This window comes from Pinus tabuliformis, chromosome 2_2 (genome assembly GCF_031772625.1).
Source record: "Pinus tabuliformis cultivar Carrire ecotype Pingquan chromosome 2_2, CPIR1, whole genome shotgun sequence".
Classification (NCBI taxonomy): Eukaryota; Viridiplantae; Streptophyta; class Pinopsida; order Pinales; family Pinaceae; genus Pinus; species Pinus tabuliformis.
In genome coordinates, this window is record NC_142300.1 from 142,977,673 (window position 1) to 142,987,672 (window position 10,000).

Below are 10,000 nucleotides of genomic sequence, written 5' to 3' on the forward strand. Positions count from 1 at the left end.
TAGCGCGCAATTCGGCACCGTAACTCGACTTTCGGTTCATCCTGCATCGCCAGTTCTGCTTACCAAAAATGGCCCACTTGGAGCTCTCGATTCCACGGCACGGCTCAATGGAGCAGGTGCACCCTCTTACCTATTTAAAGTTTGAGAATAGGTCAAGGGTGTTACGCCACCGATGCCTCTAATCATTTGCTTTACCCGATAAAACTCGCCCGTGAGCTCCAGCTATCCTGAGGGAAACTTCGGAGGAAACCAACTACTAGATGGTTCGATTAGTCTTTCGCCCCTATACCCAAGTCAGATGAATGATTTTCACGTCAGTATCGCTACGAGCCTCCACCAGATTTTCCTCTGGCTTCGCCCTGCTCAGGCATAGTTCACCATCTTTCGGGTCCCAACAGGTGTGCTCGCACTCGAACCCTTCGGATAAGCTCAAGGTCGGTCGACGATGCACCCCCCTAGAGAGGGAATCTCACCCGTCAGCTTCCTTGCACCTCGTAGGTTTTCAAACCCGCCGACTTGCACACATGTTAGACTCCTTGGTCCGTGTTTCAAGACGGGTCGAATGGAAAGCCCGCCAACCAACACCACGAGCGCGCAGGTGCACACGGCCCGCCACAAGGGCACACGCTTCGTTCCTCGACCACCGCAGCGGCAAACCGACAGGCAGTAATCCACCCGCGCTTGTGACGATGCAGCAGCCCGTGTTGGTTTGCACCTCAAGTCGAGCGGCGGACCAGCCTGAGCCATTCCGCATCCGACCGAGACGCATCGACAGCCTCCATCCGCTTCCCTCCTGGCAATTTCAAGCACTCTTTAACTCTCTTTTCAAAGTCCTTTTCATCTTTCCCTCACGTACTTTTTCGCTATCGGTCTCTTGAACGTATTTAGCCTTGGATGGAATTTACCACCCAATTAGGGCTACATTCCCAAACAACCCGACTCGCCGACAATGCCTCGTGATGCGGTAGGGTCCCGGGCCGACGGGGCTGTCACCCTGTTATAGACATTTTTGTGCCTTACAGCATGAAGCATGAAATGTCAATAATCTAAGGGATCCAAAGTCCCTAAACATGTTGTTCCTACCCCTAGGGACACAAGGTCAGCAAACCACAGCACTAAATATCAGTTCTCCACCTAAAAACACTCAGAAACAAGCTAATTCTGGATCATGTCAACTGCTCCACTGAGCATCTGCGCTGAATGTCAACTGCTCCACTGTGTACCTGCGCTGAATGTCAACTGCAAAGAAGGCTACCTGCGCTGGGCGAGTTTGGCCAAGTGGCACAGTCATTCCTCAAGGTGTCAATGCCCAGGAAGCTTCCAAAATGACACTTGGATCAGAGAATTCACCTAGTGATGAGTAAGAGGGTCTAGATCTCCAAGTGGAAGCAAGAACCTCCAAGTGGACTCAAGAACTGAAGAATAACTGAAGTGGGAGAGGACACTAGTCAGCTCCATGCCAAGCTCAAGCTGACTCATCCTTTCTCCAAAACTCCTATATATAGAGTTCTCTCATGAGGTCTAAGGAGGCTGGAATCTGGTGAATGTAAGGAAGTGCTGTTGGTTTGAGTATAGAACTATTGGGTGATTTGTTTGAAGGAGGTGAAGAGGAGATTTCTTTCTGCTGGGAGGTGATGCTGGATTGGGCCTTTTATGGTTGTATCACTTCCTGAACTTTACTTCCTCCATTAATAAAGCATTTGAGGTTCTTCTATATGCATGTGTCTCAATGGTGTATTGTTATACTTGTGTATTTGATTTATTCTAATCCTTGAATCAATTATGAATGTATGCTTCTTGTAGTTTCCCTCTCTTGTTATTTTGCAGGATCTTGGTGTAGCTAGGCCAGTGAAAGAGCAAGGAGCTAGGAGCAAGCAGCAAAGAGAGAAGATTGGATCAATCATTAGCGGAAGACATCGGTTAGTGGATCTCTTCCTCCTCTCTCTTACATCTCATAAAGAAGTAATCTCAGATAGCTTTGCTTTGATTGTTGCTGAGGTACTATCACCCTTAGAGTGGGATAGGGTCATTCCGTATTGGATACTTTTCCCAACAACAAATTGGCAACTCCACTGGGGATCATATCTTGTTGGTTGTTTGTGTTTTTTCTATTCATTTCATAAACACAGGGAGTACCGAATCGAACTGCATTTGGATCTTTCAAATGCAAAGTAGAGGGCAACTACTCTAGCCAGTTTCTGGGCATGTTTATGATTTGAAGAGCTGATCCACAAGGACTCTAAATAGCTCTTAGTGATAGTTTTTCATCCTCCTTTTCATCCCTTAGTGTGTACTTGACTGATAGCTTCTGATTTGGCCAAAAACTGTGAATTTTTGAGCAATCTGTGACCCGGAAACTGAGAAAAACGAAAGTTTGTCTCTTCAGTGCAGGCATTGTGAAGGCAGTCTGCATTTCAGCGCAGTTCTCGAAGGGGCTACCTGCGCTGAAGGTCAAACTGCCAGTGTACTACTTGCGCTGAACCAGTTTTGCCTAGTGCTACTGGGGTTCCCTCCTGTTTATTGCCCTGTTTTCACCCTTGTTTTTGCAGCCTGTTACCAGTCAATGTACCTATCTGAAACCAACTTTCCTTGCCACTATTCCGCCTCGGTTGTATAAAGAAACTATGTTTGTTCTTTGTGTATTTCTTGTATCATTTACAGTTTCCCATAACGAAAGTGAAATAGTCTTGCTGTGGCCTCTTAGATCTAGACCTGTGATAAAGTGTCGTTTTGATCTTAAGAGTTAGTTAGTTTGCTGTTCATAGCTGATTGAGCTTTTACTTTCGTCATATGGTTTGAATTTATGTATTTCTAGTGTCGAAACAAGTAAATCTTAAGGTGTCTTTTGATTTTGGACAAGCTTGTTTGCTTTCACTTGAAATTGAATTCAAAATTATACAACAACTTTCTTTTTGTATTACATCAACATTAAGAAAGAGAAAAGAAATACTTGCATTGTGCATGTGCATTATGACAGTTTGCATGTTGATTTAGGAAAAAGTGCATTAGTGTGTGCTCTATGATCTGTGTGAAAAGATGATGTCTTTCTTTTCCCTCAGTAGTTAAGATTTTCAAAGTTGAAAGATTGAAAAGCTTGCTTATCATCTTAGACTGCATTTAGGAGTGTTATCATACATCTCGTGGTGATCCATAAAGGCAAACTGCTAAACAAGATCAACCTTAAAATAAATTGAATTTACATAACAACGCATTGAAACATAACGCAAACATATAGAGGTCTAAGCTAGAGACGTGTTCCGGCGTCGTTAAACGTGATATCTTAGCGTTGAGTGGTTGGGTGATTCCTCCACGGTGAAGCGATAAGTATCAATACGGACTTGTGCTCCCACGTACCGTCGCGTATATATTGGGAGACCCCTATAGGAACAAAGCCTTTATCCATAGGAAGCCGTGTCGGCCGCCCTACTGATCGCAATGCAGTGAACACAGCATTCACGAAGATCGACCACTCGTACCGTAAAACGTATTCTGTGGTTTTGCGAAAAGTTTGGCACACCCTCTGCCTAGAACTCCAGAGTAGTTTCTTTTGGCCTTTTTCAAACTCTATAACTGAAAAAGTCCATCCGAGCATTTGTCACTTCGGGCTCGTTAAAACATCGAAGGAGACTAGAGTCATCTTTAGCTTTTTCTCGACTCTTAAAAAGTGAAAAAGCAAGTTGTGTCTAAAGCGTCGTTATAAAATTTATTTTAAACGGAACATAATCACCTCCTATTCCTGCGTTGATCTGTAGGTTGAGAACATGGAACGCCCCAACCAAGGAATTCCACATGATGGAAATCCTAGTCCTTTCTCCTCTTGGGGAGAAGTTGGTGCGCCCCACATGGCCACATTGTCGCTTCCAGGACTGACAATTGGCCTGCCTATTTGGCTATTCTCAACCAATGTAGTTCAGAACACCATGGTTCCTGAACAGTCGAGTCAACAGTTAGATCAGTCTAGAGCTGCCCACCAGCCTTCTACTTCCTATAACTCTTCCTCCAATCCTTCATCTTCGCAAGGTAGAGCCGGCAAAAGCCAAGCTCCCATGGAGAAGAAAGAGAAGAAGAAGAGAGAGAAGAAGAAGAAGGAGCCTAAGGCGACTGGGGGCAAGCAAAAGACATCTGACAAAAATCCACACACAGCACAGACCGGGCCTAAATCGCCATGTGTCATATGTAAAGGAGACCACTTCCATAGAGATTGTCCCTGTATTCCCCGATACTAAAGGACTGGTCCCCTCGGTTGCACAATTCGGGAGCATCAACCTCTGATAGCCATGTTGAATGCTTACCGTCAACCAGCGAAAGTGAAGGTTCAAGACAAAGAGGGGGAGCAAGATCCCCCTGCAGACTGTGTGAAGGCGATCACGCCATCCACCGTTGTCCCTTCTTAGACGAAGCGAAGAGAGTTTTGGAAGATCGTCTGGTTTCACCGTTGAGACTTCCTCCTGGATACAAAAAACTCGTGCCAAGTCCTTCGTTGGTTGAAAATACAGCTGGCCCGCTCAAGTGGTCAGCTGAAGCGTCAGTCATTGAAAATGAACCTACTGAATCCAGACCGGACGAAAGTCCAAAGGTCGAAACGGCAGTTGACCCGGTTCTGCCTTCAGAGGTTTCATCTTCAAATGACACCGTCAATGAAGATTCATCTTCAAATGACACCCTCACTGAAGAGAATAAGGATGACACCATCCAGATTCTTTTCATCAACACCGACTCTGATGAGCATCAGGGCAATGCGCCCATTCCTTTATCGCAGGAAGGAACATCGTCAGGGTCATATCCGGCCGTGTATTCGGTCCCACCACCAAGCAACCTGGTTGTGTCCTTTGATTGGAACCAACTAGGCAGACCCCGGTTGCCAGCCAGTATACCATTCAGAATCATAGTCCAAATTTACAGAATGGTAATGGCTGGCACTATCATTGATGAAGGGGCATCTGTGAGTATCCTTTCCTCTATTGCTTGGAAAGCACTGGGTTCCCCGACGCTTTTTCCTGAGATAAGAAATCTCTCGGGTTTTGATAAAGGAACCAGTCGACCATTAGGGATCCTCCCCAATGTACCTGTTACATTGAAAGGGAAGACCGTTCAAATGAACGTGATGGTCGTTCAAGGACCCTTGGATTATAACCTACTCCTTGGACGAGACTATATATATTGCATGGGAGCTATAGTCTCCTCACTCTTTAGAGTAATGTGTTTTCCACACGAAGGAAGAATGGTCAAGCTCGTAGACCAACTTTCATTTCCGGGATCACGCATCGCAAATAGTCACATACCAACCCTCAATGGTCTATTCAATCAAGAAATGTCTCCACCCCCAGTCCTCCTTCCCGATGAGTGCGAGTGATTCGGAAAGATGGGACTGGAACCCAGGGGGCATGCATCCTGGTCTGCTTCGGGCAGAGGAAACCTTGGGTATAAGGTAGAATTTCCGTGAAAGAATATGACTAGTCCGTACCCCGTCCGTGGATGGAAGAGGGGTTGTTCTAGAACAGGATTCTTTTGTTAAGGTTACTTGTTTGACAAAGGTCATTCACCATTGTCTACTTCGGTAGACAGTGCCGAGGAAATGTTTTCGTTTGATGGTGTTAACAAAACAATCTTTGGGTAACCAGAAAGAGGTATGCCTCTCTCGGTGAAACGAAAGTTTTGGCGGAAAGAAGTAGGGGTAACCTTGAAACTCTGTCTTATACCTGGGGGCATGCAACCTTTTGGAGTGCAAGCAAGGGGCGACTATTTATTTTTTAAATTTTTAGGTCCTCCCTTTAAACCTGTAGGTCTAACCCTTTAAACTCGTAGGATTAGCCGTTTCCAAACTTGCATAAAGAAAGGATGAGAAGGAGCATAGCTTCGTGAGATAAAGCTCCATAAAAAATAGCTATCTCACAGGAGACATTCTTATCTTATGACTGGTATATCGAGCATTTTTACCGCGGAATTTATGCTCGTTAAAAAATAGAAAAGCGAGATCCGAGCAGTTTTAGCACATAGTTCATGCTCGTTAAAAAATAAACATAAGATTGAGCAAGAGTTTCCTCCAGAGTTTAAGCTCATTAAAAAATGAACCTATTCCGGTAAATAACCATTGTGATCGTAAATTTATTAGCCATAAAAAGCCTTGGTCGTGTTTTGCACCTACCACCTCCATTCCATTTGGCCGATCGTTCACCCCCATATGATTGTTTACCCATTTTGAGGAACAGCTGCGAAGAGTGATTTCACCTAGCCATCCTTGTGACACTGCCGTGATTGGAAAATTCCAACCTGTACCTGGAATCTGCTGCTATCCCTGTTTATCACTCGTTCCTCAAAAGACGAGTCTTCTTTGAGCTCTTTTCAACTGACTCGTAAAATATGAAAAGTTTGCCGAGTTTTGGCCTTCCAGCTCGTTAAAAGGACCGGAAGAGCTATCCCTCCTCTAGATTTTAATCTTTTTGGACCTGAGGGATTATTGCACAAAAAGGTCGAGCGCTTGTTTTATTCGGCTCGTTAAAATTATCGAAAACTCATCCCTTCTGTATTGTTTTATACTTTTTCGGACTTAAGGGATTAGATGACGAAAAAGGAATTTTGGAGTTAATTTTCTGTACCTTTTCAGACTCTCTAAAAATGAAAAGGACCGAGTTTTCCTTGTCGTTAGACTCGTTAAAATGATTAAATAGCGACAAACTTGTCTTTAGACGAGAACGAGTTTCCCTATCGCTAGGCTCGTTAAAACATAGCGATAGGCTTGCCCGAAGGGCAGGTTATAGAACAAGCATATGTTATCCTCCTCAAGCTTGACAAAAATAAAGAGGTACTGGTCAGAAATGACTGGGGAAAAATTGGGAGAACCTCAAAGCTTTAATGGTAGCAAGTTGCTCTTAAACATGACACTTTTCCTCCGTATCACATCGGGTTGGGTTGTTTCATTCACCGGTCTCATCACCATGGTCCTTGCCAAACCATCCACATTTGGGGTAATGCTACCGATCCATCGCATCAGTGTCGTTATATGTTCAAGAGATGTTGTTCAGAAAGAGTCAACCGTGTCCCATCCACTGCCATACATTATCCTTCATCCACTCATGATCGCCACCCTGAATCATATGTAACAGATTGTTTTCACCTCCACTAAAATCATTAGCTCCGTTCCGTGTCACTGATGTGGGATTCATTAAGGCCCTCCTTTGACAGATCGCTTCTTGTCGACTTCAGCTCATTATCCAAGAAGTTGATCTAGGAACAACCCCCTCAGTACTTTGAAGCTTGCATGCCTCAATGGCAAGTTTCTCACTTCCGGCGACAGGTATACATCAATGACCTTCGACCAGAAGATTTTGCGTGGTGTTCGACGCCAAGTCCTTTATTCACACCACGTGAATTGTACTGCAGTACCTTGAGGGTCATTATCATTATCGGTGATTCCTCTCGCGCTTGTTAACGGTTTACATCATTGACCGGTAATCAAGCGATGTCTTTCCATGTTCGACTTCAGCGCAATTCTCACATGGATCGACTTGTACTTAGAGTGAAGATCGAACGAGTTTGAAGACCCCGGATCTAGTTTCATCCATCCGGGCTGCGATATATATTCAGGAAATATAAAGACATTTGACATGTACATCATTGCAGCAGATGATCATCCTACTCAAAGGATGATAATTTCAGCAGAGAATTATCAGTCTACCATCAGACGATCGTCTGTTCTATGTACCAAAATGAATTTATAAAGCTGAGCATGGGAATGCCCGCCTCAGCTAGATCATGAAAGCAGAATGAAAAATAATGTATTGTATTGTATTTTATTACAGGTCACCCCTCAGCGATTGAATGAACTTCGGATCCTCCTGATAAAGCATTTCACCTGATAAACGACCTCATACTTTAGGGGGCAACTGTTATAGACATTTTTTTGCCTTACAGCATGAAGCATGAAATGTCAATAATCTAAGGGATCCAAAGTCCCTAAACATGTTGTTCCTACCCCTAGGGGCACAAGGTCAGCAAACCACAGCACTAAATATCAGTTCTCCACCTAAAAACACTCAGAAACAAGCTAATTATGGATCATGTCAACTGCTCCACTGAGCATCTGCGCTGAATGTCAACGGCTCCACTGTGTACCTGCGCTGAATGTCAACTGCAAAGAAGGCTACCTGCGCTGGGCGAGTTTGGCCAAGTGGCACAGTCATTCCTCAAGGTGTCAATGCCCAGGAAGCTTCCAAAATGACACTTGGATCAGAGAATTCACCTAGTGATGAGTAAGAGGGTCCAGATCTCCAAGTGGAAGCAAGAACCTCCAAGTGGACTCAAGAACTGAAGAATAACTGAAGTGGGAGAGGACACTAGTCAGCTCCATGCCAAGCTCAAGCTGACTCATCCTTTCTCCAAAACTCCTATATATAAAGCTCTCTCATGAGGTCTAAGGAGGCTGGAATCTAGTGAATGTAAGGAAGTGTTGTTGGTTTGAGTATAGAACTATTGGGTGATTTGTTTGAAGGAGGTGAAGAGGAGATTTCTTTCTGCTGGGAGGTGATGCTGGATTGGGCCTTTTATGGTTGTATCACTTCCTGAACTTTACTTCTTCCATTAATAAAGCATTTGAGGTTCTTCTATATGCATGTGTCTCAATGGTGTATTGTTATACTTGTGTATTTGATTTATTCTAATCCTTGAATCAATTATGAATGTATGCTTCTTGTAGTTTCCCTCTCTTGTTATTTTACAGGATCTTGGTGTAGCTGGGCCAGTGAAAGAGCAAGGAGCTGGGAGCAAGCAGCAAAGAGAGAAGATTGGATCAATCATTAGCGGAAGACATCGGTTAGTGGATCTCTTCCTCCTCTCTCTTACATCTCATAAAGAAGTAATCTCAAATAGCTTTGCTTTGATTGTTGCTGAGGTACTATCACCCTTAGAGTGGGATAGGGTCATTCCGTATTGGATACTTTTCCCAACAACACACCCTCTTAGGCGCCCCCTTCCAAGGGACTTGGCCCAGGTCTGCCGCTGAGGACGCTTCTATAGACTACAATTAAGGCAGCGCCGCCGCCCGATTTTCATGTTGGGCTCTTCCCGGTTCGCTCGCCACTACTAGGGGAATCCTTGTAAGTCTCTTTTCCTCCGCTTAATTATATGCTTAAACTTTGCGGGTGTTCTCGCCTGAGCTGGGGTTGCAAAGTTGGAGCTAAATCTGCCCTACCCCATGGGAGGACAAGAGAGAGCAAAGAAATTTCGAGCGATGCCGCACAAAGCCCGCATCGGCTAATGCCGACTGCCCATCCAAGGGGACAAGATCACCGCTCGCCGACGCACGCCACGAAACATCGCTTGAGGTATTTCAACCAACCGCACTGCATGGGGCACGGATGACCAACTCCGCAACTCCCTAGCATATTGCAGGGAGCGCGTTTGAATGGGATGCGACACGCAGACAGACGTGCCCTCGACCGAGGCCTCGGGCGCAAATTGTGTTCAAAAACTTGATGATTCACGAGATTCTACAATTCACACTAAGTATCGCATTTCGCTACATTCTTCATCGTAACAAGATCCGAGATATCCGTTGCCGAGAGTCATTTCCACGTGTATTACCGAAAAACCGGCCACAAAACTGAATAGGGGCACCCCCACAACAAATATAAGGCCAAGGGGCAAAAGGAGGAAAAACGCATGAGAGAAAGAGAAACAAAGGTGTCTAACCCCGTCACAGGGGGAGGCTCAAACAAAGGACAATCTCCCCCAGCCCCACGCCCTCAAAAAAAGGGGAGAAATGTGTGGAACAGCGATCGAGAAGGACTAGGGTGGCCACCCCAGGAGCTCGCACTGCTTTTAGCCCTTCCCCGACACCAGCCCACAACGATTCCCCCTTTTCTCCATAGAGTTAGGGACCAAAAGGAATAAAAGGGTAGAAAACAAAGCACAAACAAGGCACAAGCCTCCCAAAACCCCATGCCTTCGGGAACTGAAGGGGGGAACTGAAGGGGACGACGATCAAGAAGGATTAGAGTGGCCA

The 10,000-nt window shown here is 45.1% G+C and overlaps 2 non-coding genes across 2 annotated transcripts in view; both read right to left on the reverse strand.

Annotated features, from left to right (window-relative positions):
• LOC149191788 (25S ribosomal RNA) overlaps positions 1–1,143 on the reverse strand; it is a 3,343-nt gene extending 2,200 nt beyond the window's left edge. Inside the window, exon 1 of the ribosomal RNA XR_016255214.1 lies at positions 1–1,143. This exon is cut by the window's left edge and continues 2,200 nt beyond it. This is a non-coding gene — a ribosomal RNA (25S ribosomal RNA).
• Positions 1,144–9,408: 8,265 nt separating this feature from the next.
• Positions 9,409–9,562, reverse strand: LOC149191789 (5.8S ribosomal RNA). Its single transcript, XR_016255249.1, has one exon. It is a non-coding gene; the product is annotated as a 5.8S ribosomal RNA (ribosomal RNA).
• Between the last annotated feature and the right edge of the window lie 438 nt (positions 9,563–10,000).